This window comes from Centrocercus urophasianus, unplaced genomic scaffold (assembly GCF_019232065.1).
Source record: "Centrocercus urophasianus isolate 14NV4802_14NV808 unplaced genomic scaffold, USGS_Curo_1.0 seq_33, whole genome shotgun sequence".
NCBI lineage: Eukaryota > Metazoa > Chordata > Aves > Galliformes > Phasianidae > Centrocercus > Centrocercus urophasianus.
Window position 1 is genome coordinate 7,661,674 of NW_024884900.1, and position 22,663 is coordinate 7,684,336.

Below are 22,663 nucleotides of genomic sequence, written 5' to 3' on the forward strand. Positions count from 1 at the left end.
TGCCAAGCAGGGTCATCACAGCTCATTAAAGCAGAATTAGCTTCCCCATATTTGCCTTTCTTGCACCAAACAAAAAATCCCACCTGTAATGGTACAGTATGTGGCCTATGAGTGTGCCCATAATTAAAAGGTTGAGCTACTCTTGTAAACAAATTACCATGAACAAAGGGGTTTACAAATGCCAGCTAATTAGTTTGGATTCCCTAAAGCTTTTAGCTGTTTTTTAATTCAATAACACAGTGTAAATTCTCTAGCCTGAAAAGTCTAATAGGAATTGGCAGAAAACTAAATAATTGATATTGTCAGCGATTGCAGCAGCAAGCCCTCGAATGTTATTGTCTGCCAGTAAGCAGGACTGCCGTGATTTCCTGAGAGGATAAAGGACTGATTTTAATGAATTAACAATATAAATGGTAGACAGCTGGCTTTCAGCAGCAGCTCAGGAGGCAGCATTTCAAGTTGAGGCCACAGACCACTGAAAAAGGTGGAGATTCGATGAAAGCTGTGCTGCTCACCACTCCCCGAAATCCCGTTGGCTTTATTCTCTGTAGATGCCCCCACTGAAACCATCGGGTTCGTTTCCAAGGTTGGAAGGAGCAGGAACCATCTCTGCACTTGGGCAAATATCAAAAGATGGAGAAGGGGAAGGTTGCTTCAGCCCTGTGTGAGCTCCAGGTGTAGGGATGTGTCAGAGGAACAGGTATAATCAGGAGCAATGTGCTGAGCCTGCTCTCTAGCAGGTCCCTCCAGGCTGGTGCTTTGTTAAGGTCATATGAGTGATATCAGTTCCTGTGAGCAACCACCAGCCTGTGTCTTCTCTGTGATCAGACCCAGAATCTCTTTCATCGAGCACAGTTGTGTTTAGTGTTCCCAGAGCAGTAAAAGTGTGAGGATCTGTTCTCATCCCACTCCTCTGACCTGTCCTCAAAGAAGAGCCTTCAGCAGATCAGCTTAGTCTCCACCAAAAGATTTTGTTTTAAAACTTATCATTTAGCAGCAGCTGGATCTTGACCTTGCTTCTTGCTTTGATGCAAAGGAAACTATTGGCTCTCAAGGACATGAGCTGTTATCATCTCTTCCAAAGAAGGTCAGAGAGATGAAAAATAAGCAAGCAGGCCACAGCTCAGCAGAGTTAATTGTGAGCAAATTGAGAGCTGAAATGGGCTTGGATATTTTGGGCCAAATCCCAAGCTGGTGCAATCTAGTTATGCTTTGTTGAAGGCAATGATCTGATCCTGTGCATAGTGCTTGAGGATCCCACCTGGAGCAACTTTGTTGGAGAGCTGGAAGTCCTTGTCATTGCCAGCAACAATGCCAGGAAGAAAAGAGAACTCTTGTTTTTTTTCTTCCTGTTTATTTGTTGAAAAGGCATCGGTTTCCTCTGAAGAATACTGAAACGACTTCATACAATGAGCTGGAAGCTTGGAATATATCTCTTAATAGCCAGTGTGAAGCACAACAAAAAAAGCATCTGACTCTTTACAGAGCATAAAGCACAGCAATGCTGCTCAGAGAGCACTTTAACAAAAGTAAAGAGTTTCACAACCTTCTAAGCACACAAGCCTTTATGCTTTGATATCTATTTCCCTCTAAACCCATAAATGGACCAACAGCACTCCTGCTCAGCCCTTGCTGTGACCCATCCACCATCCCTGGGAGAGGAGGGCAGTTACTCCTTGTCTCTTCTCTGTCCTGCTCTCCTGATTTCACATCAGCCTGCTCTTCTCCTGGAGGGCTGGGATGAGTAGGAAGAGAATTAGAAGCTCCATGTAGGTGGTTTAGATTGCAGGTCTTGATTCAGGTGGTGACGCATCCCCCTTACCATAAAACAGGAGTGACCAACTCCTTAATAGCAAGGCAGAATAGTGGAAAAAAATCTCTGTGAGAGGACAATGAATAGATTCCTTAATCTGAGGTCACGAGTGTTCTTGTAGCTCACAGTAACTGGGGAGGGAGGGGAGGGAGAAACTCGCTGTGGGGAGGGTGGGATTTGACTGGCTCAGGTGAGCGTGGCTCCTCAAAGAGATGGGTCAGGAACATTTTGAGCTGCACATGGTTAAAAAGCTGGGATGCACCTTGGACATAGGTAGTGCTGACACCTGAGTCTTGTACAGCCATCGCACTCCCTGTGTGCTCCTTATCACTGCAGCCCACAGCTTTCATGCAGAGCAGAGACAGGATGGCACCTGGACTAGATTTACAATGGAAACAGGGCAAAACGTCATTCTGAATGGAGGGTCAAAATCTGATTTCCAAGGTTCTCTTAATCAGGCTTCTCAATTAAGAAGCTCAACTTACAGTCAAATAAGGTTTGCACAGAACACTGAGTTTCTGTTAATTCATGCAGAAGTACAGCACTGAGGCCAGCTGAATGTCCTCTGCTTCCATTGCAACAATTCTCCATACTTTACAGAATTGCAGCCTAGTGGAGCAAAGGTTGGAAGGAACTTTATTCATACACAAAACAAATATGCCTTTTTTCCTTACCAACTTGGCGAGCTGAAGATTTATTCACTCCATCTAAACTTATGGATTTTGGTTCCCCACCAGTGCTCCTGAACTAACCTAAAGGCTACACAGCATAAATACTTGCTCCACCAAAGGAAAGGGGATGTTTGTTTCAAGGTTTTAGTGACCTGAGCTGTTTGTGTTCCTGTTGTAAGATCCCATCCAAATGTTATCATCTGAGAGTAGAGAAATGCAGATCTGATTCAGTTTCTCAGAGGATGTGAAATGGAATAATTCCACTTTGATGGAGATGTGCAAGTTCTGGAGCTGCAGTCTGACTAGGGATGTGTCCTGCAGCTTTCTCTCTCCTTATATCCTATCAATCTTGTCTGAAACAGGCATTGCCAGTTCAGAAGGCATTGGAAGTGCATCACGGTTTCTCACAGAAATAATGTCTGGGTATGGCAGAGTGACGATGGATGGCATAAGCAGGAGTGTTTTTTAACACTCTTGGGAAACTAAATCTTGTCTGATGGAGTCTGGCACTTCTGCTGTGGACAAATGCTCTCATTTTTATCCTTCCTTATTTATCCTGCAGTACAATTCTGAGTTTTCCCCAGCCAGAACCCAGCTTTTGTGCATGTAGCTTTATTAAGAGGGAGTGAACTGATTCATCCAGGGTTGAAGAACTCAACCTCTGGGACTCGACTGCCCTCCATTCCCCACATGCAAGCTTTCCTTACACTCTACTGATCTGCCTGGGTGGGTTAACAGATGCTCCGGGCTAGAGCTCCACATGATAGGCAGGCTGCAGATTCCCCTAAGACCTAGTTACATTGCTAGGTGACCATAAGTAATACTCTTGTTCTTGCAGTAGGTCTCACAGGAGAAAGCATGGCACAGGAAGTCTGGACATCAGAGAAAAGAGCAGCACTGCACTGTCAGCCTGTTCCCTTCGTTTTAGACCACAGTTAGAGATATCTTAATGGGTTTGCTTGAGTGTATTAGCAAGGCAGGATATTCTTTTTGCATTTTTTTTTTTTTTTTTGCTTGCTTTTATGGAGACTGTAAAAGAGAGCACACAAATGGTGATTCTACAGACAAGCATATCAAATGTTTAGGCTAAGCAGTAGCTGGACGCACTGTAACAACAGATGCCCCCAAGAATAACATTCACTTGTATGGTAGTGACACGTGGAGGAAAACACTGCCATTTATTTGGTGTGTGCATATCCATCCAGCCCTGCCCAGGCCCTGCTCACTGAGCTGACAGATAAAGCAGAATGCTCCCCATTTTGCACAACAGGAACTGGAGTTTGCATATATCTAATTTCCTTCCCAAGGTTGTACTGAAAGATCTGGTCTCGAGACCAGAACCGAATGCAGACCTTGTATTCCCAAAGCTGTGCTTTAAAGAGAACGGACATATGGTTAAGATGGTAGCCATCATAATAATAATTGGGCAGGGTGCAGCCTCTCCAGTCTGTGGAGGTGCTGAGCAGAATCTGAGAGGCACCCAGGAAAGCAGAGGGGACCCAGGAGAGCCTTGATGAGAGCTGGACGGAGCCCAGCAATCAGCTCAGTAGCTCTTGCAAGCCATCCTGGGGGCTTTTCCTGAGGAAATACAGCAGGAAACTACTTGGCTCTAAGCAATCCTTCCAACAGCGCTCCTTCTGCTCCCGAGATTATATTACTTTTATGGGTGCACTGGTGTGCTTTCAACTAGGAAGCACAACATGCTGCTCGCAACTAAAAAGTCTCTTCAGACACCCTATTAACATTTCTATGTATTGGGTTGCAAGCAAAATACTGCTGCCGCAGTGAGCCTGCAGCTGAAAGCAGCCCACCCAGGCACAGGAAGGTGATGCAGAAATGGCTTCGTTTTGGGGAGATGCCACCTCTAGGCAGCTTTTAAAATAGCAGCATGCTGCACAACCTGGAGGTAGAGATGCTGACATCACTATGCTGGGATCCCCTCCTGGCTGGCCTGGCTGTGCATCTTGCTCTTAGCCCCCAGTGGCATGGGAGAGACCCTCTGTCCTCTTCCATCACTCGCTGACTGATGCGTGATGTGGTCTGGATTGTTGTTTTTAGTTAAGGCATTAAGGGTCTCTGTTGTTCCTTCCATTCGAGATGAGGCTTTCCTTCTCGTCCCAGAGCCAAATGAAGGTCTGCAAATGGGGACACGTTTTCAGTAGCAGTTACGTGGAAAAAAAAGTGTTTCGTCTATAGATGGACTCAAATGAAGCTTGAATTTTGTGCTTACATAAGGAATGTAAAGGAAATTAACTAATAGAAGAGATACAGGCTGTTTCTATAAATAATTGTAGAGGTTTTGGTTTCTTCTCCCTGAAGGAGGTAAAGAGGATGAGAGGTGGATGCTATCGCAGGTTGGGGTGGTTCATCCTTGTAGCTCTGAAGGTGACTGTGTCAGCAGAGATGATGGTTATCATGAATATGCATAACAAGAGATGATATCTGTTCCAAGTAGCTAATAGTCAAAGTCAAAATGTCAGCCAGATAAAATAAATAAATTACATTTAAAATAAACACAAAGGACCAAAGAAAAACAAAAAACAAAATAGAACAAAAAACCCCCAAACCACCCATCTTGCTCCCAGTCTTGCCAAAGGGAGCACAGAAAGCAGCAGAAACTGATATTTCCTAGAGGATAATGCACTCAGGTCTCTAGTTAGCAGAGCACAGCCTGGTCTTGGGATGGGATGGGATGGGATGGGATGGGATGGGATGGGATGGGATGGGATGGGAAGGGATGGGATGGGATGGGATGGAATGAGATGGAATGGGATGGGATGGAATGAGATGGGATGGGATGGGATGGCATGGGGGATGGAATGAGATGGAATGGGATGGGATGGAGGATGGAATGAGATGTGATAGGATGTGTTGGGATGGGATGAAGTGGGATGAGATGGGATGGAATAGGACAGGATGAGGTGGGATGGGATAAGATGGGAGCTCCCCACAGAGCCAAATCCAAACAGTCACATTGTGCTACAGTGAAGGATTCCCTAAGGAGCATTACTTTGTGCAGCATTTCTGGCACTTTGACCTGGGAAGGAGAAGAATGCTGGATCCAGCAACCCGCTGGGAAGGCTGGCATCATCTCTGTGCTCAGAGAATGGAGTAAAGAGTCTCTGGGGTGTGGGCTGCAGCTGCAGAGGAGCCAGCTCCATTCTCTGCCATGAAAAACCCATTTCCTTTCCCATTACCCTGAAAACTTGGGTTAAAGAGGCAATTTCTCTGTGGGGAAAAACCTCTAATGTTAAGAAGTTGAAGGAGTGGAAAATTTCTCTGGAAATCTAATGTGGGGCAAATTCCCATAATGATATGCAGTTATTTTTGCAAGGAAATAGGCTGATTTGGTTTTCTTCCTGCTGTTTTTCCAAGGGACTGTGTCTCTGTTCTGAAGAACTGTTGTATCTCCCAGTGAGCTTTATCAGAAAGGACTTGAGAAGCACTCTTAATGAGAATTAATAAGTTTCTGCTGATTAGTAAGAGATGTTCAGTACTTGTTGAGCACAGTGGAATTTAGTAACAAGTTAATCCATCAAATGTGAGGTGAGCACCACTGGCTGACTCTTTCAGATGGAGACACAAAAAGATTAAGACTAATTTACTGAAGGTTATGGAATGAGTCGGGATCAGAGAGAGGATTCTCGTGTGGATGGTCCTGAAAATACTTCCACTTGCTGAAAGCTGGGAGCAATTCAGTGCTAATTAGGACAGGTCTGCAGCGATGCAGAGCCAGGTGAGTCGTCTTCACAGTTCTGTCTTGAGAGCTGATGCAGAAGATGTCGCTTTCCTCCTGCAGGATGTGCTTGCAGGTCCCCTGGCAAGGCCAGCTGAGCCCCAGGGTACCACAGCATCAGAGAAAAGTCCTTGGGAGCTGCTCTGTCCTTGGGGTTACTGCTGTGCCCCTGCTCACTGAGACATGCATTTGTCACATCCTGGGGCTCTCAGCAAGCTGTTGTATGCTGGGAAGTCCAGATGAGATCTCTCAGGCATGTGTGTTTTTCTGTAGGTGTTTCAGAGCTCCTCTGCAGCTGGTTTCCAAGGGCATTAGGTGCTCAAGTGCCTTTTGAGAATATGAGGCTATGTCTCTCTTTTTCTCATATGTGAAATGGAAGTGAGAGCACTTCATTACACTCCTGTGTGCAGACTGCATTAAAGACATCAAATGCTACAGGAATAAAGGGCAATAAATAACAACTTTGGCTTTTTGTTATGACACCAGCAGGGACCAGCAGCAGCAACTGGCTCTGTGTTTCAGACCTCCCCTGGGGTCAGGATTTCTGGCTCTCTTCCACTTCTTAACAATAATGATTTGGTCAGTTTTCACCTGTTTGGCCTTTTTGTGTGTTTGGTGGGGAGCACAGAGGACCCCTACGTCTCTTTTTGATGTGAGCACGTGGGTGAGCAGTGTTTGATCAATGCAGCATCCCTGTGCACACGCTTCTGCCCTTTTTTAAAGCAGCTCCAAAAACTCGTGTCACTCCACGCTGTTATTGTGGTCACGTATTGTCTACGAGAGGAGCAGGAGCAAAGCTTTCCAGTCCTTGTATTTACTGCTCTTTCTTCATGAAGAATAGCGGGCGTCCTTTGGCTGTGCATGATTTCAGGCCGCGTCAGGCTGGATATACAGCCAAGAATCACAAAGACGTGCGTGCAGAACAATTTTAATGTAACGACACGATAAAATAAGATGGCTATTTAGAGAGCAAACCACGTCAACCAATACAGGTGGGGTCAGAACAGCCTCCCTGTTGTTGGAGACTTTCCTTGCAGGGGAGATATAAATGCTCCTGATCGTGTTACAGCAATACCCGGAACAATTGCCCATTGTGCAAGGAGTGTGCAAAGAGGCCGGGGGAATTCCTGCCTGTAACCACAGCAAATAACTCCACTGGCTCAGCTAATGGAGAACCCTGGCAATAGGGCTGCAGCTGAGGAGGGACCGATGGCTGTATGGTTCTGATTGCACTGGGGCTGCCCGAGGCTCCAGTATTATAGCATGGGAGAACGGAGGGGCATCTTATAAGAAAAGAGCACAAAACTGTCTCTGTCCCCTGGCAAATCTGCACTGGACTCCTGCCTTCTATCATAGGGATGAAAACGTCCAAAAATAGAAGTTAGCAAAATAGAAATGAGGAAGAAAGACCCGTTTTTGTCAAAGCAGAGCTGGCATTAATTTGCATTTGCAATTTAGTCTCACAAATGGCTCTTGGGGGTAATGAGTTACCTGAATCAAAACCTCACTGAGGATAGAAATTGTTTTTTAATTGTAACACAGAAGATGCTGAATGGCTTGAAGGAGGTGCCTCTTCACTTTCCATCTGTTGGAAGCAAAGCAGAATTCCTGGTGGCACCTCCGTAAGTACTGTGGTTTGCAGCAGTGATGTGAAGCTGTTAGGGGGTTTCTTCCAACCAAGAGCAGCAGCCATTGATCTCAGTTTGGTGCTGCCTCACCTGCTCTCTTTGCTCTCTTTGCTTTGTCCCTGCTTGCTCTCCTCCTGAGGGAATTCTTCATGGTACTCAAAATAGCTGATTGGAATTTAACAACTATGTGAAGGAGGTAGAAGAAAAACAAAGGTAATCTCTGAGAGCCAGAGAATGAGCCAGGTTTAGCACCAAGTGGTAAAGATTTTGACCCTTTGAAGATATTCAGAAGTTGGAATGTGGAAGATTTTCAGAGTAAGGGAATTGATGTTTCATCATGAGTGAATCAGTGACATTCAAATCCTTGCCAGAGGTGGTTGGCATCTCAGCGTGGCCATGCAGTCCTGTTCAGAAAGGCTTTAAAACCAGCACTGAGTCAGAGAAAGGATGTCTTGTGCTGGGGGTCCTCCTTTCCATCCAAACTGGTAATTAATTCCTGCTGTCTTTTCCTCCCCTAACACAGGCAGATTTAGGGGACTCCCATCCTCTGGGACTAATGGTGGAAAGGGGTTAACAACGAGTGCAGCATCAGAGGATTTTATGTTCTTTCAGAGCCACATACTGCAAATGAAACATTTCATCAAGTTATTTTAATCCATTAGCACTGGATTTCAGGAAAACACCAGTAATGTATGTAACGTGCACCCAGGAGAAACAACAAATGGTTGATTAGAGAATTTAGATTTTAATTAAGTAGATAACGTATGCTTGCATTTAGTCTTATAAATGAAAATGTATTCACTGTAGAGTAGCTGGGTTCTATGAGGTCTCCCTGAACATAAAGAGAAGTGTTGATTATTACTGATTACTGAACTATTAGAGGGTTGTGCCTTCAGCTGCTTGATTGTAGCTCTGTTTGCTATGTTGCTCAAAGGGCTCTTGTCTGCTACCCAGATATATGTGAAACAGGCAGCGTTTGGACTCAATTCGAAAATTAATTCTAGGTTACAAACCTCAGCCAATGATACAAATAATAGTGCTGGTTACTTCTCTCTGGTCATAACAGCAGGTTTTCATGGCTCGTGGAAGCTTGTAGCAGGGATGCTGTGCATGTCTCCCATTCCCATGAGGCTAAGGTTAGTATGCTGCTAAAAGGAGGGGTCACTGCAAGAAAGGAGCTCTTGGAAATGAAAAGCAGGCTCGGAGCTCTCCCAGGGTATTCGTGTGCTCTGTGATGTCTCCTTTGCATGCAACATCAAAAGATTACAAGCTACACAATACATTTATGAAATGACTTTATCTCTGGATGCCTCGTGAATGTTAATTAAATAAGCCCGGCAACAGCTTAGCAGGTAGACAAACATTATAGCGATTTAGCAGTAGGGAGACTGAGGCACAGGGTTGTTAAACAATTTACCTTTGAAGAAAGCTATGGGAGACCCCATCACAGGATGCAAATCTCCTGCCTCCAGACACTAACTCTGTCTCTTTGGTGTGCTATTAATCCGTGCCACCAAAGGGCATTCTTCTCCCTATATAAAAGGCCAGTGATGAGCACTAAATAAAATGCAAGACTTCGGGAGCTCCCCTGACGCATAGGACAACGTTTTAGAGCTGTCCCAGCCACTTCCTCGCTGTGCAGCACTCAGAATGCTGGAGGCTCTGCTCTGTACCTGAAATGAACTTTTCTGATGGGGAATTGCCTGAGGAAAGGGTTTGCCCAGAAATTGTTCAGCCAGATGTTAGCCGGGCAGTTACAGCGGCACTTTGGTCTAGATCAGATGGAAGTAAGTGAGAAGAGTTTCACACTCCCATGCTTTTCTGAAGACCAGACAGTGACTTCTGGCCTCAGGAGGAAGGGGAGAAAAATACATCTTATTTTCTTGTCTCCGGTCTACCTCAGTATTGTTTACCCAGAGCACAGCTTCTAGAGCAAAGATCTCTGCGTACACTCACATTTTTGTCCATTCTTGAGCCCTCTCATTTCTCCCTGCCATTTTTAATTGGCTGCCAATACCCAGAGCTCTGCTTTGGCCATGCTTCCCAATCACCTGGGTAGGACTTTGGTTCTGTCCAACACTCAGCAGGATGTCCTCACCCAGAAATGTGCTACTAAAATTGTTTAGGAACGACCTGCAGATGTGTTTGGAGAAATTCATGTTCCAAAGAAAGCCTTGGCCATGGAAGAGTGGAAATAGTCCAACACTTCCTGTGTGTGTGGTTCTGGTAATATGTCTGAATATCAGTGAGAAGGAATAGTTAATGATTCCTTTTTCGTTGTCATAGAATCATAGAATGGCCTGGGTTGAGAAGGACCACAAAGATCATCCAGATCCAACCCCCTGTTATGTGCAGGGTCACTGACCATCAGATCAGGCTGCCCAGAGCCACATGCAGCCTGGCCTTGAATGTCTCCAGGGATGGGGCATCCACAACATCCTTGGGCAACCTGTTCTTCCTTTTTTGGTGGAACTCTGTTAACTTTGCTATGTTTCAGTAAGTTTAGTTGTTGCAGAGCAGTAATGTGTCTGGGGGGACACGGGACAGCTGGGCTGCAGTGTCTATGAAGCTGGAGATAGCCACATACAGGTGGCTGTGTATACACTATGGTGACTAGGACTGATGTGGTAGATGCTCAGTGGACATTTCCATCCTGAGGTGTTGACTTCTCAGGAAAACAAGCACAAATCATAAGGGAAAGAAAAAAAAAAAGTGGAACATTTAGAGAATTTTTTATCCTTTGTGTATTTAGGACTTGTGTAGTGAGGAGCTTAATTTGTTAAAAGGCCAATAGGCTCGTGAGGAATGGCCTTCATGAAGTTAAAAATACCTAAAAATACAAAGGCAGTGCCTCAGCTTCTTTCTGAGTCCTGGGGTTGCGTGGTCTCTATCTCATAATGAAGCAATGTAGGGCTGATAAGGAGCATTATTGAGGCTGGTGGCCAGATCTCATACATGAGTTCCTTCAGGGATAACCCACGTGCAGCCATTCCCAGTGATGAGAATGGGACGTTTCAGCATCCTGTGACAATGAAACCTTCCTGCTACTGCTCTCCTTCCTTCAGTGCTGGCCCGTGTGTCCGATCCACTTAAATAAAGCAGAAAAGTAACCACTGATGTCAAAGTTCCGTAATTAAATGCAAACTGACTCACCGCTCACTTTTGCAACACTGTACTGTAATTTTTAAAGAATATCCAAGTTGACATTAGACTTCTTAAACAGATTAATTAGTCACATTTCATTTTAAGTGGTGCTGACTTAATAGGTCCTGCCAACGTACAGTATGTATTTACTTAAGGTCGTTATAGCATGATATTTACAGGATACTTAACATGTATTAATTACTGTATAATGAACCTCGTGACTACAATATCACCATTCTTGTGTGGCTGTAAAAGTTTTATCATCTTCTGAGGAGGGAGGGAAATTAAAATAAATTGCATGCACATTGAATGCTTATTTTTAATAGGAAACGTGCAAATTATAAGAAAATGTAAAACAGGGGCCCCAGTAAATCACAAACAGCTAACAAATGCTCTGAGACATGCTATAATGTTTTTATGAGCGTGTTTTACAACCCATTCATTACTCTGTCTGTCCTTCTGAAAGCTGGTTATTAGACTGACTGTGCAAAGTAACATGTGCATATCTGTGCAACTGGCTGTGAAATCACCATGAAGCTGATCACTTTTATTTTCCCTTTTTGTCCAGAAAAAGATCCTGGAATATTCACCCTGGTGCTGTAGTTCCATGATGCCACAACCCTGGAGGCATTCAAGGCCGGGCTGGATGTGGCTCTGGGCAGCCTGGTCTGGTGGTTGGCGACCCTGCACATAGCAGGGGGGTTGAAATTATATGATCGTTGTGGTCCTTTTCAACCCAGGCCATTCTGTGATTCTGTGATTCTATGACACGAGGCAGAGCAGTGCTGGTGCATGCAGGGAGCAGCATGGAGCAGCATGGAGCAGAGGGTTGGGCACTATCCATGTGCAACTTGGCCCTTCTTACTGAGAACAAATAATGCTGGCTGATGCAAAGATGAACCATAACCTCCAGTGTTCCTCAGGTCTCTCGTGCCCATATTTCAATGCAGCCTGCCCCACGGATTGCTGCTGGCAGACGGGGCAGCAGAGGGTTTTCGACAGGTGGCTTCTGCAAAGGGGCTGGGAGCTGGCAGGCTGCAGGGTGGCTGCCCCTGGGGACGGCCAGCGTGGGATCTGAAGCTGGAGACAAGGATAATATCATTGCTCAAGGCAAAGGGTCACTTCAGTTTGTCAGCTGAGAGAGAATATTTGCTCCGCACTGCAGGTCAGCCTCCAGGGGAAGGCTGCAGGTTGGGCTGCCTTGTCACGGGGAGGTGAAAGGTGTGCTTAAGCTTGGATGCCGGAGGAAATAAATGCTCGAGGACCTCTCCGACTGCTCCTTTTTCATTATGTGGCTGATGTGCAAAATAATGGAAGCAGATAACCCCAGAGACCCCGCTGTTGACCCCGCAGACTCTTGTAAAGTGAGCACACAACATGCTGTAATAGGCATAAAGGGAAAAGCACGGGCATTTGACAGCCGAGTAGCGCCGGCGTTCTGTAATTTCCCTTCCGCTGCGACATTGCAAACAGCTTCATATTCAAATGGCTGCTTGTCTATGATTGTCCAATTATTCACTGCATTCTTTCTTTGATGGCACAGATGTTCTCAATTTCTTGTAGTAGAGGGTGGTTGTTTCTTTTTTTTTTTTTTTCATCTAAAAAGTCGTTCCACCTCAGAAATGCAAAATTCTCCACAGTTCACCAGGTTCTCTGATGGGTTTGCATAATTGGTCCTCAATTTGCCTATTGTTTTGTAATAGAAAGCCTGTGTTTAATTTCATTTTTGTGAACCTGTAGAAAGAGCAGAACATTCTGCCGTTTAAGTCATTCTCCACGTTAGCGGGTTGTGAACATTTAGACTTGATTATAAGGTGCAGATTGTGCTGAAAGGAACACATACTTTCCTCTGCCATTGTTTTAAACACACTGTGAGGCTGATCCAGCAAGATGTTAAACACTCTCAGCTCTCTTTGTACCTCTGTAAGAGGTGCTTAGCTCCTGGTAAGGCTGGGCTGGCACTTCCAGGAGTGCTGGGAAAGGCAGCCCAGGGCGATTGCAAGGAGGAATCCTTCAGATCACAGACACGAGGACCTGTATAACTTCATTTCCTCAGAAGGGACATTTTGACCATTTCAGAGCAATGGCTGAGAGCTGTTTTTTAAGAAGGGTGTGTCACACTTTTCCAGTTTTCTTTTGTGTTAATGGATGTAACTATATACCTGTGTGGACAAACTCTTTATCAGCCTTTGTGAAATCACTTCTCAAAAGGGAGAGATTCACTTTCAGTTGTTATAGCAGGGCAGAGATGTGTGTGTGATGTAAATGTCAGAAGTGCTACAGAGAACAGAGAAAGGTGCTTCTAAAACTTCAGAGAAAGAAGGGCAAGAAAAAACAAGGAAAACTTTACATACAGTGCAGCTAAAGGGGAGTGCTGGGGGATGAATGTTAGTAAATCAAATCCTGGGAAGGAAAGAAAAGGAAAATGTCAAAGGTTTGGTGACTTGGAAGGACAAGTGAAGAGATAAAGGGTCACCCAGGGAGTGACAGCAACACAGCAATCCTGTGTGGAAGGATTAGGTTTGCAGCAACCAAGAAGAGAGGGTCAGCAGTGAAAGTATGCTGATGCTCTGGGACCAGCCAGATATTGTGGCACTCTTCATATCAAAGAGAAATACTCAAAGGCTTGTTTTGTTCCCTGGGCATGCGGTGCAGAGCCATAAAAGGCTATTGCAAGAGCTACTGGTATTCCCTTGTGTGTACAGAAATGCAGAAGCAGTGCAGAAGGCACCCACATACAGTGCTGATATGGCCATGCTACCCAACCAGGATAACTTAACGCCCATTAGGCAATCATTGTAGTGTCCCTAAACAGCTCTAGAGAGGCTGCAGTTACTGAAGAACTTGTCAAGTGTGGTGCTCCTCACACACAGCAGAAGGGAGCCTGAGAGAGACTGAGCAGAACCTCTCTCAGTGTCTTGCTGGCAGAAAAATAACTGGCCTTGTGCTGTGCTTGCTGGTGAAAATGAAACACCAGGAGAGTTACATGAAGGGAACCTGCTCTCTAACATAGCATACCTGGAAGAAAGCAGAGGAGGACCTCGGAGTGACACAAAATACTGCCGTTTGGAGGTCTCTGCATTTGTCTCCAGCCTTGTTCCCTGTATCAGACAAACCTCTGCCTGAGAAACAGCCCTTGTACTATTCATCTTAAAAGGCAGTCACAAAGTAGATTTACCACGCTACATGCATGTTCTTTGAGAAGATAACAAACACCTTACTCAACAATACATCAAATGTGCATGCTCTGAGATGGGAAGGCGTAGGCACTGCCAGCATCTCGACATCAAAGCCCAGCGGATTTCTCCCTCAGCACTGGGATTTTCAGTCAAAGTTGCAACGAGCTGACAATTGCTTTGTGTTAGATCTTGGGTATGCTGCCCAGACACAGAGCCAGAAAGACAACTGTCCATGGCTCAGGATGAGCTCGCTGGCAGCACACGCTTCCTTTTACACTATTACCAGTATCAAAGACCTGTGCTTCTTTTCGGTTAGCTTTACAACAAAGAGAGATGCTGCTGCTTTGTTTCACTTTCTTCTACCTTTAAATAAAAAAATTCTCTTCCAATCCCATCTCTTCTTTGCAGATGAAACTGGATATTTTCCAGTCTCCAGCCCTGTGGACGGCTTTGTATCAGCTCATAGAAATTCCAGCTTTGTCTTGGCAAAATGCTGCAGTGGGATCCATTTTTCCCCAGCATATTCCTCCTTCAGGCTTGCAGGAAGCTGGAAGGAGTGGGGAAGGTGAGACCAGAATGCAAATCCTTGCTTCTGCAGCAGCACTCTGCAGCTGGGGGCTGTTTCCATATTGCACAGCCTGGCTGCTGCCTTCCCCTCCATCCCTGCTTGTATAAGAGATCTGAACCTGCTGTTGTACTGCTGGGTAAGGGAGCTGCTCCCAGCTCTGTTTCCTAAGTAAAGTTAGCAAAACTTTGATTTAGTTGTCCAAAATGGGTAAAAACAGGCTTTGGTTTTCCATGCAGGCTTTTTGGATAGAGCTCTGAGCAGTGGGGAGCAACTCAGGGTCCTCATAGTGTCCAATCCCAAAGCTCTGTGCTGAAATGCGCTGTCAAAGGGCAGGAGGAGTCGGTGTTATCTGTGGAAGGCAGGTCCCAAAAAGCACCATCCCTATAAAGTAGGTCTGATATTTTAATTATTACAACAGCTTCTGCAAAATGCAGGGTGTTATCCTCACGTGTCCGATGATGTTGGGTGGACTTGGCCACATCATTGAGCTCACAGTGTCCCCTCCCTCGGGCTGTGGCACAGCTCTGCTCTCCTTCTCATGCCTGCTCATATCTCCCCTGCTCAGCCAGCAGCATTCCTTCCTTAAATACAGCAGCTGAAGTTTTCCTTTCAAACTGCAGTGCCACTAACAGAGCAGGCTGCAGACCGGCTTACAGTGACAGTCATTTCCACTCAGTGTTCATGTCCCCAAGGGCAGAAGGATGGCAGCAATTTTCCATCTGATGACAATCTTCAGCACCAGTCTCCAAAATGCCAACTGTAATTAAAATTTGTATATGTTTTCAAGGGTAATATTCCTTATTCTCTCGCTGACAATTGCTGCTTCGAGCTCCTAGGCTTAACTAAATAGGAGCAGTTTGTCTTTAAGCAGCAAGTTCCCTCTTTCTCCACTCACTGATTTGTGGCTACATTTAGGAACGTACAGCTTTTAATTGCACAATCTTTATGTTCAGGAATATGCACTGCAATGGGTCCCTTCACCCCCGAGCCTGTTTTCCACGTGCAGCTGAGAGAAGCAGTTCTTCCCTTTGCAGTTCTGGCTGCAGGCTCACGTAAGAAAGCGCTCCTGTTTTGCTTAGAAACTGCATGTGTTCTGTGTGCAGCCCCTTTTGCAGTCAGGCCTTATCTCACACGAGATGCTTGATGTCTCAGACTATAAATGAGAAGCACCAATAACCACAAGGACGTACTTTTTTTGCAGTCTGTACATACTGATGTGGGCACCGGGGCTGCTCAGCTCTCTGTAGAGTTCATCATGGTGTTTTCCAATGACTTCTAACCCCTTTTTTCCCTCTGTTTCAGTGTGTATTATGTGCTATGTGGAGCACCAAGCATGAAAAATATGCAGCCTAAACTGAGTAACCTTATTTCTTTTGATTTCATGTGATCAGGAGGTGCCACACTTCCAATTCAGGAGTAAATTAGAGCCTGCTTTTCTTTGTAAGTGTATCACGAGCTTTATTGTTTAATATTAAAGCTGTGTTGTGAAAAGTGGCCCATAAATGGCTAATAAAAGCAGAGTTTACAGCTTGTAAAGTGCATCAGGATTTTATCCTGCTTTGCCTAGGGAGATTTATATTTGTGCTCACGTTCTGGGGTTTAAGAACTGCCGTATTTGTTTCTTTTCAGGCCTATTAAAAATAACCATGTGGACAAACACTGTTCCTGATTTACTCTGTCAGATTGTGCCCAAGTGGAAGAAGAGCCCTCCTGCGTTACAGCTTTGGTAGCATCACAGTGGGATGCAGCACAGTTATGGGGAGCACCAAAAAACCCACTCATATGAAGACATCAGTGACTGGGAACATGCATGACACAGACTCCTGTAGCCACAAAGGCCTGAACTCACACTGCCAGCCCCCAGGAGTTGACCTCATCCACCCCTTTTGCCCCCACAGCAGTTCATTACAGTGCCCAGCTTTTCTAAGTGAGATTTATAGGTTGCCTGGGGATAATCATTGCAAGGGAAAAGATCAATGATATGCAAGTCAGTGGGAAAAGCAGCAAGTTCCAATTGCTGCCTTGTTGGAAGGCATCAAACATCTTCATGAACTATTTAAAGGTAGAAATGATCATTAACCTTCGCTGTAGCCCATCACACACAGAGTGGTCAGTGCCAGTTAGAATGACACACCACTCGACTGTGCATGTCAGTGCTCTCAGGTCATCTGCCCACCAGCTCTGTGTTGGAGGAGGTTTTGGATGGGCAAAACAAACAAAGCAGAGCTCGTTGCTCACTCTTCAGCCTTGCTTTGCATCGACTTGCCATTGCATTACTTTACAGCCACCTTAAATTAACAGCCGTGGTTATTTTTCTTAGTCATTGTTATCCTTAATATGGCACGAAAGCACTTCATTTTTCCTACGGGACAAACCATGACCCAGATTCTTGTGTGCAGAGGTGGGAGAGGAGCAGCTCACCCAGGCTCGGCCTCTTTCTTTGAAAGCACTTCACTGTCCCTGTGGTCCCACACTGCATCCCTCTGCTGTGTGCATTCCTAGCACTCACTGCTGTGTTCTGAGTGGGAGATGATGTTGACAGTTCCACACCTCCTTTCCTCCTGGCCTCTGTGATGCTGGATCAGTGACATTTTTCCAAAGCTGCCTACATTTGGTGTTTTACTGCCAACTGCATGTGGCCCTCTCATTTTAATTACTTCTGCTGCGTCTAGCACTATATGCTGTATAATGTTTCAGAGGCTGCTTGCAATTAAAATAAAAAATAAGTAATACATTACAGGTTACAACCCAGTCAATCTCCGTGCATTATAATTCACAGCAGCTTTATACACTGAGCTTTCCAAGTGGCTTATAACCCACATAATAACAACAAAACCCTGAGACACAGGAAAAGCAAGGGAGGGATATTGTCCTTCTGAGTGGTTGCTTTATTTTTCCTGTTCCTTTGCTTTTGAAAGAAAATGTTGACACACCTAACTTTCCATCCCCTGGTTTCCAGGGGACTCAGTGCAGTCGGACTCCTTGATGGGGAAGGGCTGTGCTTATACCCAGTTGTGCATTAGTGATGTCTGGGGCCAACTCCCACCTTGCTTTAACCTCCTTTCAGGTCACTGTAGAGAGCAAGCAGGTCTCCCCTGAGCCTCCTCTTCTCCAGACTGAACTATCCCAGTTTCCTCAGCCACTTTCTATGAGACTAAAGGGGCTGGGAGGAACTAAGCAAGTATATGTTAGAGTATTTTGGCTTCATGTCAACAAAACACACGAGCATGTGCTTAATTTTGCGCACTACCACGGTTCTACCCATGAAAAACACGGACAGTTCTCCTGCTGGGTAATTCTAACAATCATTCCTCATTGTTTTTTTTATTTTTCAGTCCTCCTTTCTCCCCACAAACTCTGTCAGCCTATCTCAGAGAACGTGAAAAAGCCTAAATGAAACAACTCATGCAGGGAAGCACAAGGGGGATTTTTGTTTAGAAATCCTAGCAGCAGATTTCCATTATTATAAATACAGGCTGAATTCACTTGTGACAATATACAACATTTAATTTACATGTAAAGTGACAAATTAAAATCTGAAATTCCCTGCTTTGTTCTCTGAAAGAAATGTAACACGACAGGCTCTGAGAGATGCTCAGCTCTGCCCCAGCAGCACTGCAGGCCTGTGGCTTCATGTGATGCAATGGAGCCCTTAGCAGTGTCAGAAACACCTCAACTCAATCATCCCAAGTGTTTGGGTGCTCAAGTCTCAATCCAGTCGGGTGTTTTGGGAGTAGATCCTAGGAACGGGGTTAAAATGCAGCCGGGGAACTGCTGACTTGAGCACATTTGGGGCCAGAGGTTGTTTACATCTTATCTTTTCTGTCCTTGCTCCATTTGTGTCTTGCTGCTTCTGTCAAGCTGATCCATGCTTAGCCCATCCTTGTAGCTTTTCTTGGTGTCTTTTCCAGTTCTATTGCAGATGGTGTTGATGAGTGGCAATATCTGTGTTTTGCAATAGTGACTCTCATACATGAAGTGTGGTGGGCAGTGTGCTGGTGAACATCTCAGCCTGGTTATAGAAGCTTCCCTGGTCCAGTGACTGTCAGCTCCACGGTCCATTATCTCCTTCACTGCTGACCATCTGATTACTGCAGCCTTACAAATCCTCTCCTGCTGCACTTGAAAAATGGCCAAAACATGGGTAATACTTACACCTGCCCTCATCTCACCTCACTTTCATGCTTTCCAGCAGTGGGGATATACATGCAAATGCCCCATCGCTGCTGCAGCACTTTGCTTTTGATTGCAGCAGGTCCAGGGCACAGATAGGTGCCACTGTTCATTTGTTACAGCAGCAAACAACATCAGCCCAGCTGACACTTGCCTCAGTGAGTGCTTTCCTCTGTAGGAATTCACAAAACAATTGCTTAATCTTTTCTGACACTCTTTAGGAGTTTAAACAAAAAAACCTACCAGCTTATTCCCATTCCCTGGCACAGCAATGTAGAGACCTGGAGAATTAAACTGTTGATGAGCTCCTTTGTTTTAAATGATTGCAGTAGGACATAAAGGAGAGTGGTTTTAACTAGGCTAAGTGAAACATAAGTTTTCTGAAGGATACTGATGTCTCTTTTCAAGAAGCATCACTAGCAGTTGCCAGCTGCCTTCCAAACACAAGGGCTCTCTGTTGAACTGAAATCTGATTTCTGGTGGCTGAGCTCCTGCTCCTTATCTCATTGAAGTCAACAGGAGATCTTCCCATGACACGGGATGGGATGGGATGTCCTGAACATCTCCCTGGAGCAGGAAGAGCTGAGAGAGCTCAGCTGTGCAGCCATGGGCCTTTACGGGTCAGGTCAGTGCCTCAGGAGTGCACACACTGCATAGCCAACTTCAGAGCAAAAGGAGGTGGATAGGAAATACACAAACTATCTGCTGGCCTGAGTGCTAAGCTCTGTTCAAATTCACATCCCCAGACTTCTGTTAACAAACCAAATACTCCTCCTTGGGACCATATGTTGTGCCACGCTTCCACTGCAGCCATCCTGAGCAGCAAATACAGCACTGGTTTGTTTTGTTCTGTTTCATTCTTGCCAATCCCAAATGCCAGCACCAGGTACAGGGAATGCTGCAGGGATGAAGATAAAAGGTGGCTAGCGCACGGTGCCCAGCCTGGGAGTGGTTTTCCAAAGTAGGCAGGTGGGAAGAGTGGCACAGGGCATGTGGGCAGCACAGAGCGGGTTGGGAGCACTGTAAGTCACATGCATGCACACTGATGGAATCCAAAAGCAGCCTCTGCCCAAGCTGGTAGCTGCTCAAGCCCCTGCTCCTGAGAGAGGCAACCTGGCTGTCCCAGTTGCTCTGAGTACTTGTGCTGCATCACTGCTCTCCCACAAATAGTGGGTGATGCTCACGCTGCCTGCTCAGAACTGAGGCGTCCTACATGAAGGATGTCTCAGTGGCAGAATCCATTTATAAACTTGAGTGAAGGTGAGGACAGTTACAGCAGAGTTCCTAGCAAGAGAAGTAGCAGGATCTGAGCTGGCAGCAAGCCGCCCTGCAAGCTTGCTTCTGCCGGGCCACTGATTATGGGTTGGTGGTGCAGATTGGCATCCAATGGATTTGCTCTGTGCAGAAATGGAGCTGGGTGTGAGCACGAGCTGGGGGGCTCTGTTGTCTCTCCTCTCCTCAGCAGTGCTGGATGGCTGCAGACTCCCTTGAATTAGTGATCACTGAGAGTGCTGCTGCATGGGCACAAGACATTATCAGCTGTCTCAAGCCTTATTGCAGTGTGTATACATGTGATACAAAACGCTGGGGCAAAGCTGTGCTAACCAGGAGTATTCAGGCACTGATAGCCCTGCATTACCTCTGAGGCTTGCAGAACAGCAGCAGGAACAACACGCTGCTCCAGCTTCGCTGAGAGGCCCTGGCTTTAATTCCTGCTGCTCAGTAGTGCTATTTGCAAACCTATGGAGGGTACAGAGCAGATTTCTAGGACACGGGCTTGTATGTATTCATCCTTTTCATCTGACGTGCCTGACCTTGGGGTATAATATATTCTTGTATACCTTTGTGCAAAACCCTTTGCTCGACAAGTGAGGCGAGAGGATGAGCCAAAGGTTGTGGTACTGATCTGGGTTTGGGAGATGTGGGTTTAATTCCCCGGCCTTACACAGGCTTCTTGTGACAAAATCTTGCATAATAAAACCCTTCAGGAAGTGAGGCTTAGAGAGGATGACACGGAATCTGCAAAAAAGCGTTTGCAAAAGGTACAAAACATCCTAAGGCGCTCAGTTGTTAAACGTGAAGCGCTGTGCATTGCCCAGAGGTCTGCAGGGCTGTGTGTGCGTTTCGCCTCCCGGTCTGCTCAGCTGCAGCCAGCCTGAATAATGAAGCTGGACGGTTTTGGCTGCATGGATCAAACAGCGACAGTTATGACTGCAATTGAATAGAAGAGGGTGGAAGAACAAGAACATAGAGAGCTTCTTTCCCAGCACCGGCTGCCAGGATCTGTCCCCAGGGCAAAGGTTGATCAGGAGGGGCAATGGAGGGCAGGGGGAATGCCCCTAGGCCGTCTCTGTTCCATCCACATGCATGTGATGGCTGCACCCAGGGAATGCTGAGAACCCTGACAAGACACGACGTGCTGACCCATTTCTTTATGTATTTCCCCCAACTCCAGAGACACTTTAAAAGGATTTCCTAACGTGGCTGTAATCATCCCTACAGGCAGCCAGCTCCCACTTAATTTTCGAGTGTAATCTCCTTTCAGAGCTGGCAGAAGGATTATTTCAAAATGACATAAGCATGAAGCAGAATGAATGCATTTGATGCAAGAGTAGCGCAGAAGCCAGCAGAGCCAGGACTGCACTCACCTGAGTGTGAGCCCTGCAGAGGGAGCAAGGACTGAGAGCTGGGAGTAGGATTTGGGTTAGGACTAGGGTTTCTTTCCACGGAAGAAATTCCTGATTCCAGTCTTTACTCTGAAAAAGAGGAAAGATGCGACAGTGCTGAAGCATCCTTTCAAATACCGTCAGTTTCACTGAAAATTGCTTTCTTCCTGCGTTGCAGTCTGGCCAATGCTGGCCACCATCCTGCCATGTGCACATGTCTTTTGGTCCAGCCCCAGAAAGGGGGCAAAGGCACACTTGATGGGTAAGGACAGAAGCATGAGAAATACACATCCAATATCCAACGTCTTGCACTGACAGGGCTGAGTGATGCCTGCACCCATCCACTCATACAGTCAGGCTTCTGCTGGCAGTCTGCAAGCTGTGCCCAGTCTGTACTGCCATCGTGGAGAGGTGTCCCTGCACAGGAAGGCTCCTGCAGCAGAGCAGCAGGCGGAAGGGCTGGGATGGAACTAGCTCTGTGCAGGACAGCAGGTGGCCGAGCAGCAGGGAGGAGGGCTTGCCAACCATGCACGCCACAAGGATCCTAAAAGGAAACTATTTAACTAGTTTGCCAAATAATATCTGTGTTATGAATGCACCAAACGTTGCTTATTCCTCCTTGATGGAGGGTTCTTGCTTCCAAGATGAACATGTTGTTTTCTCCAGTTTGTAGCCAGGGAATGGTTGGGAAGAGCTGCTGTGCCAGGAACCATCAGGTCTTTGCTGAGAGCAGAAGTAAAGGGAGGCTGAGTTGGTGCTGCCGTAGATCACCCCTCTTCTCCTGGGGGCCATTCAGTACGGGCTGTGCCTGCATTCTGAGCTTCGTGTCTGCAGTGAAGTGGTGGTGTGTTGGGGAGTTGCATGGACTGAGGTCTTGGTGCACAGCCCAGAGGCAGCAGGGAGTGATGTGCTGTGGTGTGTGGGTACAGACACGTTACTGCCGTGTCGAAGCCCTGTGCCAATGTAAGTGAGCAGCCCTGATCCCTTGTGCAACTGGAAAGAGAGCTGCCCCAAAGTAGATAATGTTCAACTCATTTCTCTGATGTTCCTGAAGTGACAAGTTTTAAAGGGAAAATTGATGAGAG